This window comes from Staurois parvus, unplaced genomic scaffold, assembly GCF_062004578.1.
Source record: "Staurois parvus isolate SC_StPar_1 unplaced genomic scaffold, SC_StPar_1.0 ptg000145l, whole genome shotgun sequence".
Lineage (NCBI taxonomy): Eukaryota > Metazoa > Chordata > Amphibia > Anura > Ranidae > Staurois > Staurois parvus.
The window spans coordinates 16,311,576-16,334,858 of NW_028317941.1; the positions used below are offsets into that span (position 1 = coordinate 16,311,576).

A 23,283-nucleotide genomic window follows, 5' to 3' on the forward strand; every position below is an offset into this window, starting at 1 on the left:
CAAAACCACTGCACAGAGCAGGTAAGTATAACATGTTTGTTTGTTTTTTTCTTTAAATTGCTTTTAACATCACTTCAGTTTTATGTTAAAGAGACCTTGCCGGGAATTTGACATAATCATTTTAATTTGTAATGACCATAGTTGAGCTGAACTGTCAATTTTGTTAAAGACATTGCTCCATTGGTAGTCTGAGAACTTAGGAAGTCAGCATTTGATTCAGCTAACCTGCCACCTAACAAAACAGAAAAAACAGTTTTGTGTGGAGTGGACCTGTTTTGGTTGGCTCCACACTTGTTTGCTGCGGTAACGCTTGGCAAACATGCATTTTACATGTGTTTACTGCAATGGAGGTTATTGCGTGGTACTATGTGCATTGTGGTGCCATTCATTTAGACACCCCATAGCATGCTTACAGTAGTTTCCATCATACCTGCACTACAGCACAGAACAACACACATACCATGCAATGTGGTGCGCTGCATTGCCAAAAACGTTTTTGTGCAATGCCAGCTCATTTAAAATGAATTTACTGCCTTGACACAGTGCGCCACTGCTTTGAAATGCAGTGTAAAGAGTGCCTTAGGAAAATGCATTTTTCTGGTACTTCTATTTAATGTTCAGAAATCTAAACAAATTCAAGTGATGAATTATATGTGTAGTGAATGGCATTCCTCTTCCTAATAGCCCCTAAACCACTAATCTGCTTTATGCCTGTAAAGCCTGCCTGGTATTTTATTCCCAGCCTGGGCTTAGATACGTAATCAAAGGCACACAAATAAAGAACAAGCACATGCACTATTCCCCTGACAGCAGGACATCGTCCCTTTAAATCAGCCATTGACGGATGGAGGCAGGCTGCTCTCTGTAAATGGACTTCTCAGTCACATGACTTCTGCGCTTCCCCTCAATGACATCATTGCTCCAACAGCTTTACCACCTAGGAGAATGATGCTGTGGATAGCCAAGGGTCTGGGCTAAGTGATGTTGCATTGCAGGTAAGAGCACAGTGTCTGTATGTTGCATAGAAAATCATTACTGTGCTAAAATGGCATAGATGATGCTGCTATTCTTATCATTGCCTTTGTATGGGCAGCTGACAGCACAAATGCTGCCATATGGGCCATGAAGCAGAAGGCCTATTGTGAACATCAAGCCTCTTTGTCCTGCAATGGCAAACTGCGTTCATAATCTACTGCAATGCTTTGAGTAGAATGTCAGACATACAGCGGACAAGTCTCCGTGCTGTGTCAGTATTGGCAGCGTCTAATTATTAATGATTCATTCATTCACAGGCAGTCCGATAGCAGAGAAGGGCAATGTTGTCTTGTATACACTAACACACAAGTGCATTTGTTAGAGACACAGCAGTATGTTTGTGTGTGTGTGTATATATATATATATATGTATATATACAGTATATGTATTCATAGACCATAGTTATCTTGCCGTATACCTGTATTGAAACTGTGCTGTACTGTACCATGCCATGTATTGCATAACTGCTCTGCTATTAGGCCCCCTGATATTAGGCTATTAGGTCCCCTGCTCTGCTATTAGCCCCCCTGATATTAGGCTATTAGGTCCCCTGCTCTGCTATTAGCCCCCCTGATATTAGGCTATTAGGTCCCCTGCTCTGCTATTAGCCCCCCCTGACATTAGGCTATTAGGTCCCCTGCTCTGCTATTAGCCCCCCCTGATATTAGGCTATTAGGTCCCCTGCTCTGCTATTAGCCCCCCTGACATTAGGTTATTAGGTCCCCTGCTCTGCTATTAGCCCCCCCTGATATTAGGCTATTAGGTCCCCTGCTCTGCTATTAGCCCCCCTGACATTAGGTTATTAGGTCCCCTGCTCTGCTATTAGCCCCCCCTGATATTAGGCTATTAGGTCCCCTGCTCTGCTATTAGCCCCCCTGACATTAGGCTATTAGGTCCCCTGCTCTGCTATTAGCCCCCCCTGATATTAGGCTATTAGGTCCCCTGCTCTGCTATTAGCCCCCCCTGACATTAGGCTATTAGGTCCCCTGCTCTGCTATTAGCCCCCCCTGATATTAGGCTATTAGGTCCCCTGCTCTGCTATTAGCCCCTCTGACATTAGGTTATTAGGTCCCCTGCTCTGCTATTAGCCCCCCTGACATTAGGCTATTAGGTCCCCTGCTCTGCTATTAGCCCCCCCCTGATATTAGGCTATTAGGTCCCCTGCTCTGCTATTGGGCCCCCTGATATTAGGCTATTAGGTCCCCTGCTCTGCTATTAGCCCCCCTGACATTAGGCTATTAGGTCCCCTGCTCTGCTATTCGGCCTCCTGATATTAGGTCCCCTGCCCTGCTATTAGGCCCCCTGATATTAAGCTTTTAGGTCCCCTGCTCTGCTATTAGGCCCCCTGATATTAGGCTATTAGGTCTCCTGCTCTGCTATTAGGCCCCCTGATATTAAGCTTTTAGGTCCCCTGCTCTGCTATTAGACCCCCTTGAAGTATACAGGTTACCTACAAAAGAACTCTTAGAATGGTTCTTTTTTGCAGGTTTTAAATTCACATAAAATATGTGTCCTATCTGCTGCATAATATTCTCATGCCTTATACAACAATACTGCTAATATCCTGCTGTCATTTCTTGGGACATTTTAAAGTGTATTATGCTACATTTCATTTATTCATCATTAACAAATATAAACTTCACAAAAGTGATATTTCAGTTATTCACCTTTAGGCTTTTTAATTAGATCTAAACTTTGAGTGAAGTAACTAGTTAGCTGGAAGATTCATGTCCAAAGCTGATGTCAGATGGTCATTTAACTTACAGTAACTAACCCCCCTCACCTCCTTTTTTAAAGCATTTTCACACTAAGGAAATACCAACTGCCAAATCTTTCAGCAATCAATTCCTGCCCCAGTAGTGATTAAAGGTAGGAAATGAACGTGTATGTAAACCTTCAAAATTAATTTCTCTTATTTGGTCCCTTTTAGTCTGTTAAATATAACATTTAATGGATATATACACACACACATATATATATATATATATATATATACAGTGGGGCAAAAAAGTATTTAGTCAGCCACCAATTGTGCAAGTTCTCCCACTTAAAAAGATGAGAGAGGCCTGTAATTGGCATCATAGGTAGACCTCAACTATGAGAGACAAAATGAGAAAAAAAATCCAGACAATCACATTGACTGATTTGGAAAGAATTTAATTGCAAATTATGGTGGAAAATAAGTATTTGGTCACCTACAAACAAGCAAGATTTCTGGCTCTCACAGACCTGTACCTTCTTCTTTAAGAGGCTCCTCTGTCCTGCACTCATTACCTGTATCAATGGCACCTGTTTGAACTTGATATCAGTATCAAACAGTCACACTCCAAACTCCACTATGGTGAAGACGAAAGAGCTGTCGCAGGACACCAGAAACAAAATTGTAGACCTGCACCAGGCTGGGAAGACTGAATCTTCAAAAGGCAAGCAGCTTGGTGTGAACAAATCAACTGTGGGAGCAATAATTAGAAAATGGAAGACATACTAGACCACTGATAATCTCCCTCGATCAGGGGCTCCACGCAAGATCTCACGCCGTGGGGTCAAAATGATCACAAGAACGGTGAGCAAAAATCCCAGGACCACACGGGGGGACCTAGTGAATGACCTGCAGAGAGCTGGGACCAACGTAACAAAGGCTACCATCAGTGACACACTACGCCGCCAGGGACTCAGATCCTGCAGTGCCAGACGTGTCCCCCTGCTTAAGCCAGTACATGTCCGGGCCCGTCTGAAGTTTGCTAGAGAGCATTTGGATGATCCAGAAGAGGACTGGGAGAATGTCATATGGTCAGATGAAACCAAAATAGAACTGTTTGGTAGAAACAGAACTCGTCGTGTTTGGAGGAGAGAGAATGCTGCGTTGCATCCAAAGAACACCATACCTACTGTGAAGCATGGGGGTGGCAACATCATGCTTTGGGGCTGTTTCTCCGCAAAGGGACCAGGATGACTGATCCATGTACAGGACAGAATGAATGGGGCCATGTATCGTGAGAAACCTTCCATCAGCAAGGGCATTGAAGATGAAATGTGGCTGGGTCTTCCAACATGACAATGATCCCAAACATACCGCCCGGGCAATGAAGGAGTGGCTTCGCAAGAAACATTTCAAGGTCCTGGAGTGGCCTAGCCAGTCTCCAGATCTCAACCCCATAGAAAACCTTTGGAGGGAGTTGAAAGTCCGTGTTGCCCAGCGACAGCCCCAAAACATCACTGCTCTAGAGGAGATCTGCATGGAGGAATGGGCCAACATACCAGCAACAGTGTGTGCCAACCTTGTGCAGACTTACAGGGAACGTTTGACTTCTGTCATTGCCAACAAAGGATATATAACAAAGTATTGAGATGAACTTTTAATATTGACCAAATACTTATTTTCCACCATAATTTGCAAAAAAATACTTTCCAAATCAGCCAACGTGATTGTCTGGATTGTTTTTCTCATTTTGTCTCTCATAGTTGAGGTCTACCTATGATGCCAATTACAGGCCTCTCTCATCTTCTTAAGTGGGAGAACTTGCACAGCTGGTGGCTGACTAAATACTTTTTTGCCCCACTGTATATATTCTAGTTCTATCTTGAAAAAAACAAATCAATTCATTGTAGGACCTGTACTGCTCAAATTCCTTTCCCTCATGCCTTTCCGTTTGGAAATACTGTCCATACAGCATTTAAAGTGAACTTCCCAGTATGTGACTAGAAGTACAGTGAAGGAAATAAGTATTTGATCTCCTGCTGATTTTGAATGTTTGCCCACTCACAAAGAAATGATCAGTCTAAAAATTGAATGGTAGGTGTATTGTAACAATGAGAGACAGAATAGCAACAAAAAATTCAAAAAAAATGCATGTCTAACAAATTATGCGCTGATTTGCATGTTCATGAGGGAAATAAGTATTTGATCCCCTATCATTCAGCAGGATTTCTGGCTACCAGGTGTCTTTCATACAGGTAACAAACTGAGATTAGAAGCAGTCTTTTGAAGGGAGTGCTGCTAATTTAATTTTGTTACCTGTACAAAAGACACCTGTCCACAGGAGCAATCAAACAATCAGATTCCAAACTCTCCACCATGGTAAAGACCAAAGAGCTGTCCAAGGATGTCAGGGACAAGATTGTAGACCTACACAATGCTGGACTGGGCTACCAAACTATCATCAAGTAGCTTGGTGAGAAGGTGACAACAGTTGGTGCAATCATTCGCAAATGGAAGAAACACAAAACAACTTTCAGTCTCCCTAGGTGTGGTGAACCATGCAAGATCTCACCTCATGGAGTGTCAATGATCATGAGAACAGTGAGGAATCATCCCAGAACTACATGCTAGGATCTTGTCAATGATCTCCAGGCATCTGGGACCACAGTCACCAAGAAAACAATTGGTAACACACTACACCGACAAGGATTAAAATCCTGCAGGTGCCCACAAGGTCCCTCTGCTTAAGAAAGCACATGTCCAGGCCCATCTGATGTTTGCCACTGAACATCTGAATGATGCAGAGGAGGACTGGTTGAAAGTGTTGTGGTCAGATGAGACCAAAATCGAGCTCTTTGGCATCAACTCAACTCACCATGTTTGGAGGAGGAGGAATGCTGCCTATGACCTCAAGAACACCATCCCAACTGTCAAACATGGTGGTGGAAACATTCTGCTTTGGGGGTGTTTTTTTGCTAAGGGGACAGGACAACTGCACCGCATCAAAAAGACGATGGACAGGGCAATGTACCATCAAATCCTGTTTGAGAACCTTCTTCCCTCAGCCAGGGCATTGAAAATGGGTTGTGGATAGGTGTTCCAGCATGACAATGACCCAAAACACACGGCCAAGGCAACAAAGGAGTGGCTCAAGAAGAAGCAAGGTCCTGGAGTGGCCTAGCTAGTTTCCAGACCTTAATCCGATTGAAAATCTGTGGAGGGAGCTGAAAATTTCGAGTTGCCAACCATCAACCACCAAACCTTAATGACTTTGGAGAGGATCTGCCAAGAGGAGTGGGCCAAAATCCCTCCTGAGATGTGTGCAAACGTGGTGGCCAACTACAGGAAACGTCTGACCTCTGTGATTGCCAACAAAGGATTTGCCACCAAGTACTAAGTCATGTTTTGAAAAGGGGATCAAATACTTATTTCCCTCATGAACATGCAAATTAGTGCATCATTTGTTAGACTTGCATTTCTTTTGAATTTTTTGTTGCTATTCTGTCTCTCAGTGTTACAATACACCTACCATTCGATTTTTAGACTGATCATTTCTTTGTGAGTGGGCACACATTCAAAATCAGCAGGGGATCAAATACTTATTTCCTTCACTGTACATTCTACACTTGTTTGCCACCACAATGGCATAAGTTCCCAAGAGACACTTCTGAGGCTTCTTATGAGTACGTTTCTAAGGGATATGTCTGAATATTTCATTCTAGTTCACATCATCCGTATTAGAAACAGGGCAGTTATGAGACCTTGTATCTTTTTGGGTAGTAATGGGGCTCCAAATAATGGTATTGTCTTGAAAACAATTTAGCTATACAGTGAGGAACAGAAGTATTTGAACACCCTGTGATTTTGGAAGTTCTCCCACTTAGAAATCATGCAGGGGTCTGAAATTCACATTGTAGGTGCATTCCCACTCTGAGAGACAGAATTTAAAAAAAAAATTCAGGAAATCACATTGTATGATTTTTAAAGAATTTATTTGTCTTGTACTGCTGAACATAAGTATTTGAACACCTAAGAAACAGCAAGAATTCTGTCTCTCAGAGACCTGTTACTGTTCCTTTAAAAAGTCCACCTCTACTCCACTCATTAATCTAACTTAGTAGCACCTGTATGAGCTCTTTAGAGACACCTGTCCACCCCACAGTCAATCAGACGCCAACTACTACCATGGGCAAGACCAAAGAGCTGTCAAAAGACACCAGAGACAAAATTGTGGACCTCCACAAGGCTGAAAAGGGCTACGGGGCAATTGCCAAGCAGCTTGGTGAAAATAGATCAACTGTTGGAGCAATTGTTAGATAATGGAAGAGGCTAAAGACGACTGTCAGTCTCCCTCGGACTGGGGCTCCATGCAAGATCTCACCTCGTGGGGTATCACTGATGATAAGAAAGGTGAGGAATCAGCCCAGAACTACAAGGGAGGAGCTGGTCAATGACATGAAGAGAGCTGGGACCACAGTTTCAAAGGTCACTGTCAGTAGAACACTACGCCGTCATGGTTTCAAATCATGCATTGCATGGAAGGTTCCCCTGCTCAAGTCATCACATGTCCAGGGCCGTCTGAAGTTTGTCAATGACCATCTGGATGATCCAGAGGAGGCATGGGAGAAAGTCATGTGGTCAGATGAGACCAAAGTAGAACTTTTTGGTCTAAACGTCACTCATCGTATTTGGAGGAAAAAGAAAGATGAGTTGCATCCCAAGTGCACCATCCCTACTGTGAAGCATGGGGGTGGTAACATCATGCTTTGGGGGTGCTTTTCTGCGAAGGGGACAGGGCGACTGCACTGTATTAAGGAGAGGATGAATGGGGCCATTTATTGTGAGATTTTGAGCAACAACCTCCTTCCCTCAGTCAGAGCATTGAAGATGGGTCGTGGCTGGGTCTTCCAACATGACAACGACCCGAAGCACACAGCCAGGATAACCAAGGAATGGCTCCGTAAGAAGCATATCAAGGTTCTGGAGTGGCCTAGCCAGTCTCCAGACCTAAATCCAATAGAACATCTTTGGAGGAAGCTGAAACTCTGTGTTGCTCAGCGACAGCCCCGAAACCTGACAGATCTAGAGGAGATCTGTGTGGAGGAGTGGGCCAAAATCCCTGTTGCAGTGTGTGCAAACCTGGTCAAGAACTACAGGAAACGTTTGACCTCTGTAATTGCAAACAAAGGCTTCTGTACCAAATATTAACACTGATTTTCTCAGGTGTTCAAATACTTATGTTCAGCAGTGCAAGACAAATAAATTCTTTAAAATTCATACAATGTGATTTCCTGAATTTTTTTTTTAATTCTGTCTCTCAGAGTGGGAATTCACAATGTGAATTTCAGACCCCTCCATGAGTTCTAAGTGGGAGAACTTGCAAAATCACAGGGTGTTCAAATACTTCTGTTCCTCACTGTATGTCCTTTGTGGAGTTTCATAGTAACATAAATCCACATATGCCAACCAAACATCGAGTGTCTGGGGCAGATACAATTACAAAGTTCACAACTGGACATTTTCTTTACATTGTCACTTTTACTTTCCTTTAGCCTTTGAGTAGTGTATGTGAAGAAAGGTGCTGAACACTTTCAGGTATTTTATCCTGCACTTTCTTGACAATAAGCGACCACAAGTGGCTCCACAGCCTCACAACGGGTATTGTCAGATTGGTTCCCCTCACCTTTAGTTATAGCAGACTGCATAAACACATAATGTAAATATTGTGAGCCTGTGGCTTTTCTTTAACACATGTGTAGTGCACCCCAAAGGAGCCTCTGGCTTTAATGGTCCCATTTCCCCAAACTTACTGCACACACAGCAGGGCTCACAGTATTTTCTTTTCTTTCAATGACTCAAATAAATAGTCTAGGGGTGTCTTTTGTAGTTTCATTTTAAAGCTTAACTTGGATGGGAGTGCAGAGAACTTGGGACACTGAATTATCTGAAAACACTTCTCGCTATTCTGGCAGAGAGCTTCCACAAAGTTTACTAGGCATTACTAAGATGCCTATGACTTGCTTTTTAGTAGAACTGAGAACTGAACACAGTCTCTAGGGCACAGGATGAGGTCAGTTTTCACAATACCACAGGATCATAGGTTGCCTCTTTCTGAAATCTACCTGGCACTCTTCAGTAAGAGAGATACAGATTCACAATACCACAGAACCACTGGACACTCTTTCCTCCAGCCTCCACCAGGTATCCTTCAGTGAGATTCTCCAGACCATAAAAGGAAAAATCACAGACATTAGATAATAGGCCCCAGCAGCTTTAGCTGAGACTTTGATGACCTCCACGCAGCAGGCTGCCCAGAGGAGCAGAGCCGCCTAGACAGGGAACTCTTGTGGCAGGGTTCCCAACAACACTCTGCTCCAGGCTTCAGACTATTTATGGGCTTCCCTGCCACCTACTGGACACACCTCTCCAGGGATTGGCTGGGTCACCATAAATATTTAGGCTGCCCTCCTATTCTTCCTCCCACTGTAATTCTAGAATCCTCTAGAATGCAGGGGGAAGCAATCAAACCAGCAGCATGTGAAACACTGAGCAGACTACAACAATCAATCCCCTGCTCCACTAATTACAGAGGAGCTAAACTAAATTTACCTAGCAACCTACACTAACCAGGTGGGTGCTACACATGCATAATGTCATCTGCCTTTTAGAGAACATTTTTGCCCACCAGAGCTGCACGAAGGTTATCCTCAGAAGCCTCTAACTCTGTCATTCCAGGCTCCTCAAAGGTTTCTAGGGACACCTCTGTTTCACCTGACACTGTTGTTAGAGGAAACTTCACACTTGCTTTAGTGGCCTTCTCACCATATTTATATAAGCATTTGCTCACATTACTCAGGTAAACACATAAAGCTTTTTACATCATCAAATACCACATCATTTTAGAATAATTGACAATATTTGTTTTCCCTCTGAACAGGGCATTGAACAGAGGGAAGTATTTCTCCAAACACACAGTGGGCCACGCTACTAAGGTCTAATTCCCACTTTTTGTGCCTTGCCAGCACCTGCAGACCTGGACTCTTCATGGTTGCTAGGGGTGACTGAAGACATTTTATCAACACAAACTTGGTGGAAAAACATACCTCTGTCTGGCCAGGTTTCCTGTATCCAAGGTCCAGGGATATTTAGCAACAGCATGCCTTCATTCATTGCATCCCAAACATTGCACTTGTTTCCATGTTTTGCCAGAGCTTCCCATACAGCTTCTCTCTACATTCTGCGGCAACTTCACATTTTTCTGAGACCTTGAGCCACATTTTTTTGGAACTTTTGTCTCCTGATGACACACTCCCACTTATTGCCAGGGAAAATGTCCTTTCCTGAGCTAAGGCTTGCTGGTATTTCTATTCTTGGTGGATCTTCTCCATTAGCAGCATTTCCCCTTTAAACGTGTCATAGTGGTTGCAGACTTGGCCCATCACCCAGTAGGCCTCTCGCTACTATGTTACTAATAGTACAGAAACAGTTCTGACGGTGTTCTTTGGGGCCATGCCTGACGGTGTTCTTTGGGGCCATTCTAAAAGTACGTTTTAGGGCTCACTTTTATGTCACCTTTATGTACTCTCATTGCCGCAGGAGCTGCCTTTATTTGTCAACTGATGTACCATTGTGTACTCTGATTCCCAAAGTAGCTGCTCAGATGTTGGGCTCTTCTGCTGTTCCCCAATGGTAATCCATCCTAAACTGAACCCAACACTCATGGAAAGAGCAGTAGCAATAAAAAAGGGTTTATTACTAGGGCCGGGACAAGGCCTTATAACAGAACATGATAACACAGATCTTACCACAATATGGTTGACCTCTTATAGAGTACCAAGGTAATAAACAGTACAGTAACACAAGTTACCTTTTTCCCATTAAATAGCTGATGAAGGCCCTGGTAAGAAAACACTAGGTTAATAAAAGGAAACAACTTAAATGGTGTCGATAGTAGTAATGGAAATCCCCACATTAATAAAGAATGCCAATAGCAAGGCGGCTTATCTTTTGGGGCTTAGTCCTTATCTATGCTCCTGAACAACAAAGTTTCATTGGCAGCAAAACAAGTTCAGTATAAGGGTGGCAAAGGGCCTCTCACAGCTAATGCATTTTCACCACTGGGACTCCACTCTCAATCCTGAGCTTGTTACTCATGCGTATCTGGATCTTCTGGCTCAGAACCGTTCCTTCTCAATCTATAGAGTTCACAGACCATGCCTCTGGCAGGCATCTGGGTTTCTTTTTGCACAACACAGCACAACCCACCTTTTTTACTCTCTCTCTGCTCCTGTCTCATGCCACCATCTCCCAGGGGCTCTTCCTGCTCTGTACACCGTGGTTCCCTTGTGGCTCTTTTTCTGTTCCTCTGTTGGCAGGGTCCTTCCACTTTTGCACACCCCACAAAATAGCACCTCCTGGCTTCTTTGGTCTCCCAATCACAGTTTCCTCTGCAGGCCAGCAGACTAGGGTTGCCACCTCATCCCTTTAAAACCGAACACATAATAATTACTCAGGTTCTGAGGCTAATTTAGTGCAAATAAGACACTAGGTTAGTTTAATTACCACCTTAATCAGCCACAGAACCTGTATAATTAATGTGTTTTGTTTTAAAGGGATGAGGTGGGACCCCTACGGCATACTGTCCTGGCACACCAAAAGCTTCTGCCTTGTTTCTCTCCTCTTCCCCTCACACCCCCTCCTCATGCCTCTCCCCATTCTACTCCCCACGTCTGGATAGAAGGGGATTAAAGTCTAGGCAGTGCCTGCAGCCTCTGACTCCCTTACTGCTATCTCTTGCAATCCTGCGGCAATACAGAGATCTTGTCCAGTTTGGCCTTTTTTGTTGAGCTTTGTGGCACCTGGCCCCTATCTACACAAGGATTACTTATTGCAGTGGTTCTCTGCATCACATAGATACAAAGTGCATATTCTGTCCCCTGGCTGTTTGGTCTGCTTAGACCCTCAGCCTGCTTTACACAAATTGAACTTTACCACTGGTGTCTGCCTGTCATGGTGCCTGTCTGTGAGTCTAGACAGGCCTGGACACATGCTCTGACACTTCTGGGAGTGAAGAACGTGTGGTGCCTCACTGTGCTCTGTGGTTCCTTCTGTCAAATCTTACACCTACAACATTTAGTAGTGATGCAGCAACTAGTGATGAATCACAGGGCCCAGCAGAGAGCATGCTAAGCAACACACATGGAAGTGTCAGATAATGACACTGCTCACAGCCTCGGAGCAGGGTGAACATTTGATATACCGCCAGACAGTAAGAATTGGTAATCTATTTTTGCAGGGTGGCTCTATCTGTTTTGTTTTAACAGCAAGGTCCATATACCAAATCTCAATGTACTTTCTATTCAAGTTTATAGGGACTGGAGCAACCAGAGCTGAAAAGATTTTCATTGGGACAAAAACACAAGGCAGGTTAAACACAGCCAATGGGATTTTGCAGTCAAACGTTTGACGTGTTTCAAATGCAGGAAAAAATGCCCATCAACAGGGAACTTGTTACAGACATTTATTGTAGCATATTACTGTCTTGAAACGTTATACCTTGGTCATCATCATTTTGCTAAATATCTTTATACAATAATATAAAATGTAATAGGAATGATACCCAGAGACTATATTCTGTTCCACTAACTGTACTGTGTGATTTTAGCATATTATAATACATAGGCTAATCTGTTATCCTGTTTCATTTTGCAGGCCAGTTTACATTGACATGGGAGTCCTGTTTATGTATTCATTACAGTTTATGGAAACCGAGTTATTTTTGCTGCCATCATCCCCTTTACCAGTTCTGTGACTGTGAATTAGTGGAAAAGAAGAGAACAGGTGAACAAAGTGTAACAACTTGCTAACAAAAAAGGTAAAACCATAAAAAATGCTTCTCTCTGATGGGGAAACAGACAAAAACAAAGACACATTCCTTCTGTTTTCTCCAATTCTTATCTCAGGATTGCAGGGACAGCAAGGAAGGGAAAAACACCCCATTAACTGAATGAAGGTCCAGCGCTTCACATACATAAATATAAGTTCACCCAGTAGTTACATTTCACCACAAAAAAAACAATAGCTATATGTGAAAAATAATAAATGTTCAAAAGTCCCACTCCTAATTTAGTGCCAAAAGTACTCTTCTATATACTGTATCTTCTTGCAAAACCTCTTAGTGCTCCGCCACCAAGTGCCAATATATTGCACTCACCCACCCTCCATGACCCCTTAATTAAAAGACGGTAAATAGCGCTTTGTGTCACCAGGGTTTATGCTCACAGAAGATTTCTTCTTTATATTCTCCGAATTAATCTACAGTTTCAGGTCCACATAAGCCAGAAAAGAGAACTCTTATAGTGTAGTATACTATAGGTTTAATAAAATTAATTTCCATAATGCACTCACATTTGTTGGTGCCCAATCCTCGGCACTGATACACACCAATAAATGTGCGTGCATTCTTGATGTTTATATGGAACTTAATTTTATTAAACCTATTACACTATAAGAGTGATTTCACACTTTATGGGGGGCAGCTAGCATATATAATATCCTAATACACTCTTATATTTATAGGCATCAGTGTATAACACAGTGATTTAAAACATATTGATTTTCAATCACAAGTCAATGCATACCACTTGCAGGGAGAATTTGAACTATTCAAATATTCATCCCACATTCAATTATGTATTCATTTCAGTTAAGAGAAGGTGCTCAGTCATTTATACCAAAAACACCCCAATGGAGTCATAGACAGAGATTAAAATGTGACAGAATTGTTACCTTTTCCATGGGCTATCCAAAACTAAATTAAACACATTTGCCTGGAGTGAAAGCGTTACATCAGTTACGGAACAAATAATAACAGTAATCTCCTCAATAGGGGCATACAGAAAAAATAAGAGATTCTTTACTCTGTTCAAGGGTTAAAAACAGTTTGGACTGGTATAGGGCTTTAAAAATGAATTTAAAGTGAAAAGAGCTGGTGGGTGCATGATAATTTGATCCAGCAAGAAAGCAAGTGTGTTTGTTTCATTTTTTTTTTTCAGTCCAAACAACAGGTTTAGAGTCTGTAACAAAAAAACGTGAATAAAGAATTCACAAGAAAAGCGGTTACATAAAGGACAATGCGATACTCAATAATCATCAAAATATGCTTTTATTAGCAAAATTGTACATGGAAGACAATAGGGTCAAGACTGCAAAAAGCCATCATCTCAATTTAAGACAATACACAGAGCAACCTTAAAACTAAAAGATAAAAAAGAGAGACATCATGGCTAGGCCATAAGTAATGCTATGCTGCAGGGGCAACGACTCACAGGAAAATGGAAATAGGAGCCCAACTGGAAAATGCAATGGGAACTTAAATAATGTGACCATGTATCTGGATACATTCCCCACATAGATGCGTATTTCAATGAGTGACAATTAAAGGCACTGGTGTAATCCTGGTAATAGTAAACCATAGATCAGTAGTTGTGGCCAGAAGACACAGTCCTCAAGTATAAATGCAGTATTGACTAATAAGCCTTCACAAGGCAATGGATATAGAATAAAGATCCTTGGAGATGTATAGTCCAGCAGCAATATGTAGACAAATGGCAGTTGGCAGACAGCTGAATATATGGAAAATTCACTATCCTGAGATAAAGAAATTCCATGAGGCCTAGGACTTGAATGGCAGAGCCCTGCCTGCATGCAAATCCAGTTATCTGTCAGATTTAGGCCACAATGTCACTCACTACCTTTTAGATGGAGATAATGTGATATTCCTTAGTGAACTGTATAAGCAAGGTGCAATGCACCAACTGTTGGATATGGAGTAGGATCCCCATCCACCCACTCGGTCAAGAAATGACAGTATGACTTTTGGTCCTGACGAAGTTGAGTAAGATACGGCCATAGGCAAACGCGTTGACGTCACACACCAGTAACGTCACGGCTGGTCGCACTCATCAGCACCACGCATCCAGTCTAGGTGGGGACACGGAGCACCATGCTTACTATTGCCGCTCACCAGTCACCATGTGTACCCTCTAGGAAGCGGAGCCTGACCATTGGGGCTCCCGAAGCTGGCGGCTGCTGGGCATGGAATCGAGCAATTTGAGGAACATCATACTGTCATTACTTGACGAAGTGGATGGATGGGGATTCTACTCAATATCCAACAGTTAGTGCATTGCACCTTGCTTATACAGTTCACTAATAAAAGCATATTTTGATGATTATTTGAATATCGCATTGTCCTGTATGTAACCACTTTTCTTGTGATTTCTTTATTCACGGTTTTTTGTTGCAGGCTTTTTTGGTTATTGGGCAAACTTTGTACTTCTAGCGATACCAATTACTTTTTAAGCCTCTATTCTTATGGTTATTTAGAGTCTGTACTGAGGGGTCTTGGGCTTGTGCTGATGGGCAAATGCAGCATACTTTCAGCTGCAATCCAGTTGCATTTCAAGTCAGTTTGAGATGATTTTTGAGATCCTAAATGCTTAGTTCACACTTGTGCAAGTTGGACACCTTAAGTCACATGACAGTTTGCAACCCATTTATTTCAATGACACCCATTCTAATCTAGTCTCAGCTGCTTCAAAAAAGGATCCTGCACTACGTTGATGTGACTTGAGTGCCATAAAGTGTAAACGTTTCATGAAAGTCACACTCCTAAGTCGCACTGGAAATCGTGCGACTTTGTAGTCACACTGGTATAAACCGAGCCTCAGAGTTCACTGAAAGGAGAATTTGACCTGCAGTTCCCCTCCTTCTGACCTGCATTTGACCTCTTTCTAAGCTTTATCAACCTGCTTCGAACTGTTTTTGTATTCCTACTGACTTTTATGAGGAGAAGAGCAGTTTGTATGAGAACAAAAGTCTATTGAGGCAGGCCCTTATATGTATTAAGCTTGTGTATTTACCCTCTTAGCCTTTTGATTTATTTTGGCCTAAATTATAACAGAATTCAGTGTTTTTCAGTTATGTGAAATTGTCTGTTTCACTAGTGTTCTCATCCAATACCCTTTGTGGCAACAAATTCTGAAATATGTTACCACATGCGTTCATCTCAGACCCCCTAGGTGAGCTCAGATGATCAGTCAAATATAATTCAATTAAAATTTTCCAGCTAGATATTACATTGAAATTTATTTTTCAACTTTTCAATTGAACAGTAGTACAGGTTACAACTCTCCTTTCTTTCTTGCCTATTGATGGACATGGGAAGTATTTGCCATTGAGTTATACTGACAGGAGGATTGGACAATGACATGTCAAAAAATTAAAAGACCAGCCAAGCATAACCCCTTACAACCAGCATGCCTTAGTTTATTGTTAGTGTTCTTGGAGGATGGACGCTTTGGTGGGAAAAGACTATTATATTGTTGCTAGCGTTTACTTCCTCAATTTTCTTTTCAATCAAGATTTTTCTCTACATCACTTCTAGAACTGGCCTCTATAATTGCAGCTATACAGAAAGAATAAACTATCCTCAGCTTGGCTTTCCAAATGCTGTGACCAGACCCTGCTGGAGTGGATGTTTTGGTGCTAGCCTGAAAGTGACCTTCAGGCACTAGGTTTTGCAAAGAATGCTTTCCAGACCAGGTTCTGCTAACATGTCACCCTCAGGGCTTATTCTGCCTCTGAATAATTACTCTGTGAGTAGGCTGATCAGGCTGAGCACCAGGAGCTAGTTTATTGTTAGGATTACAGGGTACCTTTTCAGTTCCAGCTTTCTGTTGGTCTCTATTGTGGGAAGGGTTAAAGAATATGTCAACCCAACATTTCATTTTCCTGATATTGTCCTGCTGTACCATCTTGTTCTCTTTGTATTGCTTCCTTTGTGTGAAATACCTGGAGTTCTGGCCAATCCCTTTGCTTTCCTATTAAAAACTGACCGTACTAGGCATGAGAGTAGCGCATGGTCAGTTCTCTAGCTCTGATAGGAACTCATAATACTCTCTTCCAATGGTTAAACGTCTGCTGACATGCACAGACACACTGGGAAGGTCAGTGTTCTGCTGTTTCTCTACCCTCACCTGTCTATGCAGCTGAGAACAGAGGGTATGTGATTACTCATAAAAAAGGTGGAAAAACATATATTTTTAATGTTTTTTTTATATCTAAACACAAATGTTTGCCTTTCATTTCTATTTTAAACTGAATGGGTTGTTCTATCAGGTGAGGGTTTACATATACTTTAAGGCTGAGGGACTGAGCGCTGATGTCATCCGCATGATGCTCTCTCTATGTCATTTAGCATTGTGGAAGCATCTCTCCCCTACCACTCCTGCTTTGCAAAGAGCCATGTGGAACTCTGATCATTGGTTCATTCTTACTGCCAGTCTAAAATGACTTTTGGTCACCTCTGGCCAATCAAGTCTCACCAGCTGACAGATGTCTGGGTTTTGCAGGTACATGAAGCCTTGTCTCATTCCCTGAGTTTGGTTCCATTAGTGCCAAACAGACGAGACATGTCTGTTTCTAAACACAGATGAGACGGTCTAATTGCAAAGGGTGACTCAGGCGTGCACTCTTCTAATGGTTTTCAGGATGTTTGCTCTGTTTCTGACCACAGAGAACCTAAGTCCCATCAGAGTCTATTGCTTATCCATCCTCAGCCTTAGAGGCACCCATCAGTCACAGTGACCATTTCTGGCATGGATTCAGAGTTACTTCACTTCAGTCTGTCCCAGTTGAGACTATTTTTGAAGAATCACAGTTTTCTGCTATTGGCCCAGGTTTAAAAGAAACTATTTTGGAATCTTAATGATGTGTTACCTTCTACTCTGCATCTACAGGATCAGCCTGCCGTCCCCATTCTCAGGTCTTTCTGCGCTCTTACAATGGAAAACACCTCCCTATTACACCCCATCTTGGAAGCACCCTGATAGGTTATGGACACCTCTAAGCCTTTGCTGGATTTGTTTGAGTTTGGGAATGAGTTTGGTGAAAAGTGGGGTACACCCACTATGGATTTGCCAGTGACCAACCTTAAAAGGGAAACCACTAGGACAGTAGAGTAAATCCTAACATTCAAAGAGTCTACCTATTTTCCGCTAATGGCTAATGATCTAATTCCCTCAAAAAGGATCTCCCCCTTGTGGCAGTGGATCCTTACCTGATTGAGCATGTGGGGCAGATATCTGAAATGTTACACTTCTGCTGCAATGGCCTATTGGAACCATCTCATACTGTCTCCTGTATGGGTCTGCTGTCCATACAATTGTGCAGAGCACTCTGGTTAAAGTGCTGGGATGCAAACATTGCGGCCAAGAAGTGCTTACCCAAGCTTGATTCTCCAGCCACCCACAATATCAGCTGTAATAAGCTTTTTAAACTCTAATGAAGCCTTCATTAGCATAAAGGTGTGTGCCCACTTTTCTAAGAGGATGGGGGGGGGGGGGATTTGTTAATCCTTGAGAACCCTTGGATAGTTTTTTTTAAGGAATTTAAGTGTAGCTTTGTTAACAGCCTCTCACCTTCTACCTTCCAGTGCCAACGCACAGATTGACAGACCTGCCTCTATTCCATTGGGGTTCCCTGGACCTAAAGATCCTTGCCAAGCTTTGTCTTTGGAGCTGTATCCCAACCTACCCTTTTCTCTTTTTAAAGAGCAGACTTTTGGCTCTTTAGACACATATAAGTCTAATATTTTTACATCCATCCAATCTACCACCCCTGTTCCCTCTCAGAGAGACCCTCTGACCTTCGTGGTCAATCAGGAAAAATATTTACTGATGACCATCCTTCTAGGGTTCTATCTGTTCGGACATACCCCTTCATCTCAGTTTTTCTCCAGGGTGCTGTACCAGTATTTACACAATGACCTTTCATGGCCTCTTGTGAAGAAAAGAGTCAACATGGGCCCTACTGAACCATGGCTTCCTGATGGTCCAATCATCTCTAAGATTGGAGTGGATCTTATATCACCAGAAAGCAGTGCTGGAAACTTTATAAAGTATTTTGGATTCTAATTTGAAAGCAACTTTGTGTTCCAGTCCTGTCTTCTATGTTCACCTCAAATGTGCAGTTTAGAAGACCAGTTTCTCCCAACTGGCTGCTTCTGGACATGAGGGCGAGATCCAGATATTTGGGTACATCTTCTGATCCTGCATTGCAGGTGAAGGATGTGTGGGGGAAGCTCTGTGATACTCTGGACTATGGGATGGGTAAAGCGAGCGCTCATAAATCAGCTGCTGGAACACTCCAAGGAATCACTAGACCTCATAACATGAATAATAAATAATATAGTGCAGCGCTGTAATACTGATATACAAATAGATAAGTAAATAAAAGTTCATTAGAGTTCTTTATGCAGTGTAAAATGGTTGCAAGCAAGAGTGCTGTGAAGACCTCCTCAGCATTAGATAAGTGACTGGAACCATATAGATAAAATGCGCACTCACCGACCGCGCATTAAAAATGCGCATGTATGCAATTATTTATCCAGGTAATCAGCCAGGCATATGGATCAGCCAAACGTATAGGTCATCCCTCTCAAGTAGAACATCAGCCTTGGATGCAGTGATATGCTTCTAGGTCCAGAGAGCCTTCTTGCCCAGTGTGTTAAGGTAGGATAAGCTCCCTCTCCTGGTTGCAAGGTGCCCTAGGAATTGGCTGCTGTGAATCTCCTCCTCCTATACATAAGCCTGAGACCGTACACAACGGCAGTCACATGACATGACCTCCTGTATACTCTGGACTATTTGCATACCGAACAAGCTGATCTCCTGGTGCAGGATCATCTTGTAGCAGCAGGGAATGGCTCTGGGGGATCTGCACACCAGGGTCTGAGTTTGTTTTTCCAACTCAAGGGGGTAGACCTTTCTGGCAATCTTTCTTCGACTGGTTTAACCAAGGTAAATATTTTTCCTTGTCCTGATAACTCTCCTGACTGTTACTCTATGGACTTTGATGCATTGTTGGATCTGAGAAGTCAAGACACAGCATCTCTAGACTCCATGATAGGCAGGATATTTCAGCATGTTTTCCCTTAGACTAAGCTTCCAGGGGCACCTCCTCTTTGCTGATGGATGTGTGTTTAGCTTGGTCCTCAGCTCTATCAGCTGTCTTAGGGTAAGGAACTCCTCCTTTCTTGCTTTGCCTTATCTCGTATGGAATGTTCTCATGTACCCTGGTTTGTCTGGTTATGCTGACTTCATGGGATTAAGCCTTGGTTCTCCAGGTGTGTAACATTAGATATAAAATAGTGGTATGATATCATGGATATTCCTTTGAATCAGTGATATTACAGTTATTTTATTTATTTAGTAGTTAAAGTGGTTGTAAATCCTGAAGATTTTTTTACCTTCATGCATTAGATGCAGTGATCCAGTATTGTGCATGGGAGCCTTGGCTATCCTGGGTCCCTCTCTCCTCATTGACTGAGACACAGCAGCGGGAGCCATTGGCTTCCATAGCTGTCAATCACTGTCAGTGAGCCAATGTGGAGAGAGTGGTTGTGGGGCCGATCCACAGCTCTATCTGTCTTGTGAACACATAAAACAGAGCTCAGGAGCGAGCATGCACCAGTGCCCCCATAGCAAGCAGCTTGCTATGGAGGCACTTGTAAAAGGGAAGGAGTGCCAGTAGGGTGCCTAAGAGGATTGGGGCTGCTGTGTGCAAAACCACTGCACAGAGCAGGTAAGTACGATATACACTCACCGGCCACTTTGTGTGTCTGTGTATATATATATATATATATATATACACTGCTCAAAAAATTAAAGGAACACTTTTTAATCAGAGTATAGCATCAAATCAATTAAATTCCTGGGCTATTGATCTGGTCAGTTAAGTAGCAGAGGGGGTTGTTCATCAGTTTCAGCTGCTTTGGTGTTAATTAAATGAACAGGTGCACTAGATGGTCTACAATGAGACAACCCCAAAACAAAAATGGTTTTATATGTGGAGGCCACTGACATTTTTTCCCCTACTCATTGTAGCGCTCACCCCCGAAGGAGCCGCTGGAATTAATGGGCACTTCTGTCCTACTTCAGTGATAAACCATATATATTGGATCCACAGTACACCTTGTGCGAAGTTTTAGAACAGGCTTAATAAGACAGGTAAAATTCTGCAAATAGACTGCAAATTACCTTGGAAAATAGCAGTTAAATGCACTGAATACACAAACCTTCTAAATTTGGCACAATAACATCAATATACACAATATGTATATATGTATATACCAGTATAGCTATAGATCAGTATTAACCCCCTGCAACTATAGCAGCAATATGTCCCCAGATAAACTGACATCTCTTTAGGCTCAGTCCCAAATTCACTTGTATTCTGTAGGATTGTAACACTGCGTGAGTCTATGTGTTGCACAGGCCTGTGTTAGTGAATCGGTGGAGCGCTCTTAAGGACTGACATGTCACTTGTTAGCAGCTGCTCACCACATCCAAGAAGAACAGTCTCCAGGGGTTAACTCTTTGAAGGGATGATGAATGGGGCTCTCCCTCTCTGGCTAGTGTGCTGCACAATTTCTGAGGTGCCTCACCTGAGATGGTCACACGCCTCCTCTGTGATTTCCAACATTCTGACCTCTCTCTCTGTGGTGGGAGATGTCGTCTAATGTTGGCCCTGAAATGCCAGGATAATAGGAGCAACCCCTCCAAATGACTCCTTTTTGGAAAGTAGGCACTCCAAGGTATTTGCTAAGAGGCATGGTGAGTGTTTTGCAGATCTCATTTGTTGCCACATGTTTTTGGAAAACAAAGAATAAAAGCAAAAATGTATTTTGGAAAGTAGACACTCCAAGGTATTTGCTAAGAGGCACGGTGAGTGTTTTGCAGATCTCATTTGTTGCCACATGTTTTTGGAAAACAAGGAATAAAAGCAAAAATGTATTTTTTCATTTTCAAAACCCTGTGACAAAAATGATATCTGTAAAATCCTCACCATGCCCCTTATCACATTCTTTGGGGTGTCTACATTCATGAAGGGGGGTAAATCCTCTGGAGGGCAAGTTGTTAAAGGCTGAAAAAATCCTTCTGTTTTGCATTTTTTAGAGTGTTTTTGTGGCAGAAAAAAGTGCTAAATGCTACTAAATGCTGCTAAACACTCTTAAATGCTAGTACAAAAAACACTCAAAATTAGAGTTTTTTTTCCTGCTAAGAGCACTGGTGGTTTTTTAAGCCAGTGTACATGGAGCCTAAATGTTGTACATAGCTACACCTGCAAAAGGGGCCAGCCTGAAGTGATCTAGCAGGACTTCATTTTCTGACTAAAGTTCCACTGTAACATCAATGGTGAATAGAAAGGCAACCAACCTAGCTATGATTTTTAGGTAGGGTGTGTGGAAAATCACAAGAATGGCTGTGTTAAAAATCGTTTTGCAGATAGCACAGTTATATATATATATATATATATATATATATATATATATATATAAATGTACAGTGGGGAAAATAAGTATTTAGTCAGCCACCAATTGTGCAAGTTCTCCCACTTAAAAAGATGAGAGAGGCCTGTAATTGGCATCATAGGTAGACCTCAACTATGAGAGACAAAATGAGAAAAAAAATCCAGACAATCACATCGGCTGATTTGGAAAATATTTATTTGCAAATTATGGTGGAAAATAAGTATTTGGTCAATATCAAAAGTTCATCTCAATACTTTGTTATATATCCTTTGTTGGCAATGACAGAGGTCAAATGTTTCCTGTAAGTCTTCACAAGGTTGGCACACACTGTTGCTGGCATGTTGGCCCATTCCTCCATGCAGATCTCCTCTAGAGCAGTGATGTTTTGGGGCTGTCAACATGGACTTTCAACTCCCTCCAAAGGTCAAAGGTTGAGATCTGGAGACTGGCTAGGCCACTCCAGGACCTTGAAATGCTTCTTACGAAGCCACTCCTTCGTTGCCCGGGCGGTATGTTTGGGATCATTGTCATGTTGGAAGACCCAGCCACAATTCATCTTCAATGCCCTTGCTGATGGAAGGAGGTTTGCACTCAAAATCTCACGATACATGGCCCCATTCATTCTGTCCTGTACATGGATCAGTCGTCCTGGTCCCTTTGCGGAGAAACAGCCCCAAAGCATGATGTTGCCACCCCCATGCTTCACAGTAGGTATGGTGTTCTTTGGATGCAACTCAGCATTCTCTCTCCTCCAAACACAACGAGTTGTGTTTCTACCAAACAATTCTATTTTGGTTTCATCTGACCATATGACATTCTCCCAATCCTCTTCTGGATCATCCAAATGCTCTCCAGCAAACTTCAGACAGGCCCGGACATGTACTGGCTTAAGTAGGGGGACACGTCTGGCACTGCAGGATCTGAGTCCCTGGCGGCGTAGTGTGTTACTGATGGTAGCCTTTGTTACGTTGGTCCCAGCTCTCTGCAGGTCATTCACTAGGTCCCCCCGTGTGGTTCTGGGATTTTTGCTCACCGTTCTTGTGATCATTTTGACCCCACGGGGTGAGATCTTGCGTGGAGCCCCAAACCGAGGGAGATTATCATTGGTCTTGTATGTCTTCCATTTTCTAATTATTGCTCCCACAGTTGATTTGTTCACACCAAGCTGCTTGCC

At 42.6% G+C, this 23,283-nt stretch overlaps 1 protein-coding gene across 1 annotated transcript in view; it reads left to right on the forward strand.

The window, feature by feature from the left end:
- Positions 1-847: 847 nt before the first annotated feature.
- Positions 848-23,283, forward strand: part of CLCN4 (Cl-/H+ antiporter 4) — a 97,763-nt gene continuing 75,327 nt past the window's right edge. Inside the window, exons 1-2 of the mRNA XM_089673899.1 lie at positions 848-995; positions 12,446-12,608. The gene's annotated coding sequence lies outside the window, so the exon portion shown is untranslated. The remainder of the gene's footprint in view (positions 996-12,445; positions 12,609-23,283) is intronic.